Consider the following 9742-nt stretch of genomic DNA (forward strand, 5'->3'; position numbering starts at 1 on the left):
CATGCATGTGGGCAACGAGACCTTCTGAGGTGCCTTCAAGAAGCGTCCTCAGAATCTTTGTCTCCAGGGAGGAGAGAGGGAGGCCTTTATCCACTGCTGCTATCCCCATGGACTTGCCTCAGGGGACATTAATTGTCAGTATTTCCCTGTTGTGGAGCCTGCGGGCACCTCAGCTGGAACCCAGAGCAGGAGCAAGAGACAAACGGGATGTACACAATCACCCCAGAAACTCCCCTAAGTCACTCATAACATGCATCCAGGGCCTACCGAGTCCTTTCTGTGTAGCATCCTGCAGAATGTTTGCCTCAGTCCCTCTAACTCTCCATCAGCCAAGGTTTCCTTGAACTTCAATTGACTCATCTACTTCTTCCTGAAGAAGTCAGCAGAGCCACGGCCACCCACTTGCTGGCACCTGAACCGTGTGTTTCACTTTTTTGTCAGTGCTTTATCAATTCTTGGATTATTCACATCTTTTCATAGATTTTTCTTGGGCATTGAGGGTACAAACACTAAGTGACTTGTTCAGCGATCCATCCACCCCTTTGCCCCTGAGCTCTTATTGTTGAAAGTCCATCATGCTAGCTGCATTTGATGCCGTCCCACTGTAATGCCCATGTCACTCGAGATTCTTTTAGTTGCAAAGCACAGAAACGGAGTCTGGTTGGCTTGAACAAGAAAGAAGATCCAGTAGGTGCAAACTAGGGCAATTCAGGGGATAGAAGGAAAGACAAAATCTACACAATTCAGGAAGGACAGTAACCAGGGAAAGGTCCAATATTAGGAAAATGTGGTTTGACCCTTGAGGCCTCTGCCACCAGCTAGCTTAAGTCCACACACTGTGAGTCCTAGTGTCTCTGATTAAAGTTTCACATTCCCAAAAGACAGAATAGCGTGGTCAGTGACTGTATACCTGCACCAACCATTCAGGTCAAGGTATCTGGAAGGGGGCTGGGTAATAGAAACACAAACCCTAGAGAGAAATCTTGGGTCAAGCAGCCACCTGAATTTGTACCTACTGTATACACTCAACCCCTAGATACGGCACACACACGTCCTCTTCTCATAGAAACAAAAATGACTCTCTTCACCTGTTACGGATCCAATTACCGCAAGGACGACAGCAAATGCACCTGTCACTTCTCCAGCTGGAGCCACGCCCACAGCCTCCACCTCCTGCATCCTCAACTTCTGTCATGGAGAGGAGGGACCCAGCATGCTGTCCATTTTTCTCTTGGTCCATTGGGGTCTCCTATCCCAATTCTGAAAGCCCATGCTGAAAACCCAGGCTGCCCTGGGAATAGAAAACTAGAGGTAGATGTCTGCTTTCTACAGTCAAAGATGTCAGCATTGAGGGCCCAGGGATGGAACAAAATTCTTTCATGAGAGAGAACTAACTATTCAACATCCGTTCTCCTCTTCCTAGTTCAGGAGGTTGGGGTGAACAATCTACAGCTTCCAGTCAGTCTTTTGTGTGTGTATATTTGCAGGAAATGAAGAGGTGGGGTTGAGGCTACAACCACCACTGACCATTGCTGCCACTATTACAAACCTTTGACTGGTTTTTCCACTCAAACTTCCCCTTACTGATCGGCAAATTCATCCTTGTGCTGTCTGAACTCCTTGGTGGTCCTGCCACAGTAAGGTTGTAGGATTTTCTATCAACTTGTACTACTTGTTAGAGTATTACGAGAAGCAAACCTCGATCCTCCTGTCCTGTGTGTCACAACAACACGAAGTTCTCTCAATAATCAAATAAATAAGTCCAACCTGCTGACCTCAGTGCTATCTTCACATCAAGTAGCCTGAGAAGCCAGGTGTGGTCAGATTCAAAACCACTGTTGTCAGCCTTGAGGGGGGCATTCTCAGCTACTAAAATTCCTGGAACCAAAATCCCAGTCATAGGTATTGAAAACAAAACTTTTGAAAGTGATTCATTGTATGTAACCATAGAGTTATCACCCTCATCGTAACTGCTTACTGCCCAGGTTTATAAATTCTGGCTATCACAGGAAATGAGGTCAATTATAGGTATGGATTCAGAGCATAGCACATTCTAAAGGCAACTCCCAGCCTCTGACACGGAGCTGAGTCCCCTTTGGGCCATTTCCATGGGATCTAAGGCTGTCACTTCCGGGGGTGAGATTCACCGGGCGCCAAGTGGTCAGCCTTGATGACGGGTTCCGTGTTGCGTGGCTACACAGAGCTCCACATCAGGTACATGGTTAGGGAGCCCATCCTGAAAACACCAGGCTGCCCTGGGAATAGAGGAGACTTGCAGCCACAAAGGTCCCTTCTTCCCCTGTTTATAAAGACTGTTTCATGGTAGAGACCTCCTAGTGAGCATTCACGTGGAACAGGGTATTTTCAGCTCATTCTGAGAGCTCCAATTATATTTGTCTTCCCCAAATATCTTTGTCACCAAGCCAGCAGATGCATTCCTTCTAAAATGCTGTACTTCCAGCCAAATCCTCAGCTCTTTCCCAGCAAACAATGCAGATCCTGATCCGAGGACGCTGCCCTTTCCAGGCAGCCTGGACTGTGAGGTGTGCTCCATTGCTCTTCAGGAATCATCTTTGAGAGGCGTTCCACAGCAGTCCAGGTCTGGCTGGAGCAGGTGGGTTGGACGGAAAGCACAGCAGAATTTGAGAGATGCTGAATCTTACAGTGATGACTCGCTGTAAGCACCTGAAGTCAGACCTCATGGTCTTTTCACTGCTGTTAGTCATTTGTCTCTATGTAGTTTTTGCAAACTAGAGGTAGATGTCTGCTTTCTACAATCAAAGATGTCAGCATTTAGGGCCCAGGGATGGAACAAAGTTGTTTCATGGGAGAGAACAGCATCCGTTCTCCTCTTCCTAGCTCAGGAGGTCTGGGTGGACAATCTGTAGCTTCCAAGAACACGCACTCCAGTTACCCACCCAGGAACTGAAAACATGATGACCAGGTGAGGGGAGGGTCCTGATGGACTTACTGAAAGGCAAACGGAAATCAGATATTCACTCATTACTTGTCCCCCTGTAACCTCCTCCTCTGACCGGAAGGCCACAGTGGCACACTGGGTCATTATGGGTCCCAGGAGTTGGTGTCAGTCTGGACGGGATCCAGCCGTCCTGGGGATGATTTTCCTTGAGGCATTCTCCTGTTATCTGAGGGGACGCTCCAGGTTCAGGGAGAACAGGCAGGAGGAACGCTCATGGGCCGCACTTACGGGGAATGATGGGGCCTTTGGCAGACTCCTGGCCTCCCTTTCCTTCAAGGGCTCTGGGTCTGTCCTATGAGTCAGGCCTGAGAATCGGGTGACAAGCAGGGGCCATCCAGCATGATGTCCTGTGACAGGTGCCTGCCTACCAGGTTGGGGGTTTTGCAAAGTCAGTGGACTCTCTGCCAGCTCTATTTTGGGACCCTGTGCCTGTGGAATTTCCCTGAGCCCTGATCATGCGCCCTCCCTGCTGCCTGACCTGGTGCCCACATTCCCTTTTCTTCTGGCCGTGATCCAGAGTTGGCCTCTTGGAATTTCTCCCGCCCTGAAGAAACCAGGGTCCCAGCCCCTCCCCCATTCCAGAGAGTTCCTGGTTATCCATTGATTCTTCTCACCAAAGAAGAGGGAAATCTCCTGAGCCCTGACAGGACACAGTGTGGGCAGCAAGGACCCAAGAAATCCAATCTAACCTTGCAGTCTCCTATGCACGTTGAGTCCTCCTTCTTCTTCGTCATGCCAAGTCATTTCTGACTCTTTGGTGTCACAACGAAGTGGCCAGCATTTACTTGAGGGTGGCTCATCCAACCCTGGGCACAGCTGGCATCCCAGACTGCTGCTGGAGCAAACTGTGCCAGCTGAGGATGACTATGGTAAGGAACCCTAATGATGTTTCCCCTTCCTTGCGGACCTTTCTCAGACTCCACCCCACAGATGTCCCCAGCTCTCTGGACTTTGATGTTGAGCTCCTTCTCCCGCTGCAGCGTCTCACTCCTTTCCGTTCTGCAGTTCACTCTCAGGCCACACTGACTTGAACACTGGCTGTCTAGAAACAGACAGGGGGACCGGGGCAGACAGAAACAGAGGTGGAGCATCTTCCTCCATCAGGGGCTGCACCTCAGAAGGGTCTTTAGATGTGGTTTGGAGTTGGGATTCTTCAATCCCCCTCAGACATCCCTATTGCAATTTTCTGGATACATCTTGTGTTAGGCTGAATAACAGCTCCCCACAGATGTGCATGTCCTAACGCTGGAACTCGTGATTATGTCACCTTCCATCATAAAAGGGACCTTACCGATGTGATCCAGTCAAAGATCTGGAGACGGGAGATTATCTGGGATTATCTGGGCCCAAGGCATCCCGAAGGGTCCTTATAAGGCAGAGACAGTAGGGTGAGAGGGAGAAAAGGAGATGTGATGAAAGAAGGGGAGAGAGACTGAGAGAGATGAGAGGACACTACAAGGCTGGCTTTGAAGATGAAGGCAGGAGCCAGGAGCCGAGGCCAGCAGGTGTCTCTAAAAGCTGGAAAAGGCAAGGGAATGGCTTCTCCCAGAGCCTCCAGAAGGAACGCAGCCCTGCCCCGCATCTTGATTTTAAGACTTCTGACCTCCGGAACTGGAAGAGAACAACTTTGTGTTGGTTTAAGTGAACACAAAGAATCATTGGATAACCAGGAACTCTCTGAAATTGGGGAGGGGCTGGGACCCTGGTCTCTTTAGGAGAAATTCCAAGAGGCCAACTCTGGGAGAGGCAGGTCATGGCCAGAAGAAAAGAGAGTGTGGGCACCAGGTCAGTGGTGCTTTGTTACAGCAGGGGAGGAACGAACACACCACTCTCTCCCCATCAGGGCCCTCATCTGCACTTGGAAGATCTGGCGAGGATGAAATTTATCATGCAACCAGAAACTGGGACACAGTGTGGCAGGAAGGATCCTATCTTGTTTTAACCTGAATTGACTCTCCCTTAGCTGAGAGAGCCAGATAGACTCCATTTGGCTCCTTCATTTGCACATCAAGGGCTCCTTACCCACCCCCTTCCTCAAGGACTTAACTTGTGCAAGCTGACTCTCAGCGTATTAGAGTGTAATTAACTGATAAAGGTACCTTGGCAAGCTATGTCTGAAGTTCCCAGGAATTCACTCAGGAGATAGTAACCTAAAGCCTCTGTGTTTGTGTCCAGTAGATAACACCCAAAGCCCCCGCACCTATCACCTTGTGATGAATTTAAAGCCCCTGCACCTGGAACTGTTTGTCTTCCTCTAACCATTTGTCTTTTTAACTTTTTTTTGCCTGTTTTACTTCTGTAAGATTGTTACAGCTAGGCTCCCCCTCCTCTCTCTAAACCAAAGCATAAAAGAAAATCTAGCCCCTTCTTTCAGGCTGAGAGAATTTTGAGCGCTACCCGTCTCTCGGTCGCCAGCTAATAAAGGACTCCTGAATGAGTCTCAGAGTGTGGCGTTTCTCTATATCTTGCTCAGTGACAACAAAACCTACAGAATCAGTCTCCGAATTTGCTTTTCACAGGAGAGTCAGCCAACAACATCAACAGCCACAATTTATCTGATGCTTTCAGGAAACATTTCAAAGCCAGGTGTTTGTTTGAAGTGTGGGTCGGGCTTCAGGTCCCAGCGTTCCTTGTCTCAGGTGGCAGCAGGTGCTATGCTGGTCTACGTGGGGAGTTTCACTGTTGCTCTGCCTCCCTCTCAGCCTGAACACTAATTCCACAAATACCAATCATCCTGAGGGTCTGTTATCTACAACCAACTCGTTGGTACCAATGTTTTTTTAATCAGTCAAGATCCTTTGGATGCAAGCAGCACACAGCAAAGCAAAACCAAGACAAAAGCAAATGCAAGAACAAAAACAAATTAGACTTAAACATCCTCTGGCTAACTGACGGGTAGAAGTATGTCTTAGAATGATCTAGAGAGAAAGTTCACAGAAGTAAAGATTTCAGAAAAGCGGAAACCTTTTCTCGATGATAGACAGAGACTCAGTTTCCCAAAGAATAAGACCTCATACAGACAACATGAGGCCAACTGAATCTGTTTCTCTCTCGCATTCCTTTCTCTTTTACAGTTTGCTCAACAGACAAACAAAAGTCTTCTACTGTGTTTTGATATTACATAAAAATCTAGTTCCAAAGAGAAACACTAAATTTTACCTTTGTATTAATGGACTAGTAATGCTGAAGCTCATTGTACACAATCCTATAAACAAATCTATCAAATTTTAATCGGTTTGATTGTGAGGTAAAATTGCCACAGATCTTTTACAACTGTTAAGATTTTCTGTTAATCAGTGGATCAGTATACAGAGTATTAGCCATGACTTTGACACAGAGGCTCAGAGGCTGGCCCAGCATCCATGTGCTGTTTATGTTCATGTCCAATTTATAGAAAAACTAAGTAAGTTCTTTTAGATTTTAGCCAAACTTCATCACACATAATTTCTGTGATGAGATCAATCTTCCACAAACCTACTACAACTTGCTTAAAATTTCTTTTTTGCCATCTTTCTTTTAACTTGAAATGATCCTTAAAAGCTCTCAACTAGATGAAATGATGTTTTCTTAAAAAGAACCACAGCCCCATGCCCTCTTTCAACCCTTTTATCAAAACACATCCTGTCTCTTTAATACGTGCATTAGTCGGGGTTCTCCAGAGTGACACGGTCAATAGAATATATGTACACATAGAAGTACACATAGAAGTGAGTTTATTAGGGAGAATTGGCTCACATGATTACGAGCAGGAATCCTACAACAGGCCGTCGGCAAGCTGGGGAAAGACAGAAGCCAGTAGCATGGCTCAGTCCAAGTCCAAAAGTCTCAAAACCAGGGAAGCCGACTGCGTAGTCCTCGGTCTTAGAATGAAGTCTTGTAATCCTCCAGGAGGCCGCTGGTGCGAGTCCCAGAGTCCAAAGGCCAAAGACCATAAAGTCTGATGTCCCAGGGCAGGAGAGAGGAAAGGAGCATCCAGCGTGGGAAGAGAGAGAGGGAGCGTGATAAGCAGGCTGCTCACCCCTTTCTCTTCTGCTTGCTTTGTTCTGGCCTCACTGGCAGCTGATTGGACGGTGCTGTCTACATTCAAGGTGTGTCTTTCTCTCTTAGTTCACGGACTCAAATGTCAATCTCCTTTGGCAACACCCTCACAGACATGCCCAGAAACAATCCTTTAGCAGCCATCTAGGCATTCCTCAGTCTAGTGATGTTCACACCTCGTATTAACCCTCACAATATACTTCGTGTGTAACCAGAAGGTGGTCTAGGCAGCAAAAGATGTAATGTTTAAATTACATACATTAATTGTGATGTAAACTCCTGGTAACTCTTATTTTTACTGAAGAATCTTGGAGGTAAGCAATTTTAATTATGCACTAGATGCATACCCCAGGACGAAGGACGATGCCCGAGGCTAAGCCAAAGGCTCAATTCTCGAGACATGTAGGTTTACAGACAAGATAAGCAAGCCTTAAAAGTACTACAGAAGCAAATTTTTATATCCTAATACATCTGGCCGACAAGAGTATCTGATCTGCGTGACTAATTCAGCCCAGATATCTAAATAAAGTTTTCAAGACATTTCTATTTTACCAATAATTTTTAAACTGTCTCTAGCAAAGATGATTAAAGTTACATGAAGTGAAGGCTATTCACATTAAAGTTTCTATTTTTCTGATAAAATATTAGATTTAAGTGCTTTTATTTATTTTTTTTTTTTTGGCAAGCCAATTAATTAGAACTCTTCTACACATGTTGGTGGGGAAATATTACATACCTATAACATATATAAATACATAGACACACCGACATGCAGACAGACCCAGATCCCGTAGATCTGTAAGGTTTTTCATTTGTCACTTTTCCAAATTTTTCTCCCCCACTTTAGATTACTAATTTCTTTGTGTGTGTGTGTGTGTCAGAGTCTCACTCTGTCACCCAGGCTGTCTAGAGTGCAGTGGCACCATCTCGGCTCACTGCAAGCTCCGCCTCCTGGGTTCACCCCATTCTCCTGCCTCAGCCTCCGGAGTAGCTGGGACCACAGGCGCCCACCACCACGCCCGGCTAATTTTTTGTATTTTTAGTAGAGACGGCATTTCACTGTGTTAGTCAGGATGGTCTCGAGCTCCTGACCTCGTGATGCGCCTGCCTTGGCCTTCCAAAGTGCTGGGATTACAGGCGTGAGCCACCGCACCAGGCCCACCAATTTCTTGATAACCTGTTATATTGCCCTCAGCAATTGTCAGCCAGATGGCCCAAAATTTATGCTCTGAAGGAACAACTGTTAGGTGAAATCAGATAGAGATTTTACATCTCAAAGAAGAACTAAAACGTTTGGCCTAAATATTGTATCATCATTTGCTTAAACCAAGGAAAGATAAACAACTGGAATTGAATGCAGGTCTTGATGCTCATCACCTGCAGCATCCAATTAACAAGAGCGAGGTCTGCTAGAAAGAGAGTGACTTTACTAACCAAATTAGTGAAGGGGAAATGGCCGGATTCCCTTGGAAACCAACCACTTTTACAATCTCTCCATGTGACAAAGGTCTAATATTGAGAGTCTACAAGGATCTTAAGCAAATTAGCAAGAAAAAAAAACCAAACAACTCCATTCTAAAGTGGACAAAGGACAAGAACGGACAGTTCTCAAAATAAGACATTCATATGGCCAACAAACATGAAAAAAAGCTCAACGTCACTGACTAGTAGAGAAATGCAAATCAAAACCACAATGAGATACTATTTCATGCCTGTCAGAATGGCAATCATTAAGAAGTCAAGAAACAACTGATGCTGGTGAGGTTGTAGAGAAAAAGAAACACCTTTTTTTTTTTTTTTTTTTGAGACAGAGTCTCACTCTCTTGCCCAGGCTGGAGTGCAGTGGCGCGATCTCGGCTCACTGCAAGCTCCACCTCCTGGGTTCACACCATTCTCCTGCCTCAGTCTCCCGTGTAGCTGGGACTACAGGCACCTGCCATCACGCCTGGCTAATTTTTTTGTATTTTTAGTAGAGACGGGGTTTCACCCTGTTAGCCAGGATGGTCTCAATCTCCTGACCTCGTGATCCGTCAGCCTCGGCCTCCCAAAGTGCTGGGATTACAAGCGTGAGCCACCGCGCCCGGCAAAAGAAACACTTTTACATTGTTGGTGGGAGTATAAATTAGTTCAACCATTGTGGAAGACAGGGTGGCAATTTGTCCAAGAAACCCATTTGACCCAGCAATTCCACTGCTGTGTATATACCCAAAGGAATATAAATCACTCTGTTGTAAAGATACAAGCACACGTACGTTCACTACAGCACTATTCACAATAGCAAAGACATGGAATCAACCCAAATGCTCATCAGTGATAGACTGGATAAAGCAAATATGGTACGTATATATCACAGAATACTCTGCAGCCATAAAAAGGAATGAGACCATGTCTTTTGCAGGGACATGGATGGAGCCAGAAGCTGTCATCTTCAGCAAACTAACGCAGGACCAGAAAATCTAATACTGTATGTTCTCACTGATAAGTGAGAGCTGAATGATGAAAATGCAGGGACCCATCAGGGGGAACAACACACACTGGGCCTGTTGGTGCAGAGGGAGGGAGAGCAGCGGGAAGAATAGCTAATGGATGCCAAGCTTAATACCCAGGTGATGGGTTGATCTCTGCAGCAAAGGCCCATGGCACACATTTACCCGCATCCCACACATGTACCTGGATCTTAAAATAACAGTTGAAGGAAAAAATGAAATTTTTCATTGGAAAAAC

Source organism: Mandrillus leucophaeus, unplaced genomic scaffold (genome assembly GCF_000951045.1).
Source record: "Mandrillus leucophaeus isolate KB7577 unplaced genomic scaffold, Mleu.le_1.0 Scaffold2, whole genome shotgun sequence".
NCBI classification, from domain to species: Eukaryota; Metazoa; Chordata; class Mammalia; order Primates; family Cercopithecidae; genus Mandrillus; species Mandrillus leucophaeus.